Here is a 263-nt window from a genome sequence, read left to right as displayed (position 1 = left end):
GCCTGTCGCTTGTCTGACTCCCCTTTGTGTTTCTGTGTCCGTGTGGGAGGGGGGGGGGTAGAGTATTTTCTTGGAACGAAGACGTGAGGCGTCTTTCTGTGGGAGTTTTGTAAGGCACAGAGCAAGGACAACACCAACAATGATTTTGCGATATTACTTATTATTGACAGATTCTACAGTATAGATACAAATTTACTCGGTGACGGTTATAATATTAAAATTCCCGTGTGAATGGTAAAAGGGATAATAGTTGCTATTAAATA

Source organism: Penaeus monodon, chromosome 21 (assembly GCF_015228065.2).
Source record: "Penaeus monodon isolate SGIC_2016 chromosome 21, NSTDA_Pmon_1, whole genome shotgun sequence".
NCBI classification, from domain to species: Eukaryota; Metazoa; Arthropoda; class Malacostraca; order Decapoda; family Penaeidae; genus Penaeus; species Penaeus monodon.
Note: the sequence above shows the minus strand (reverse complement) of the source record.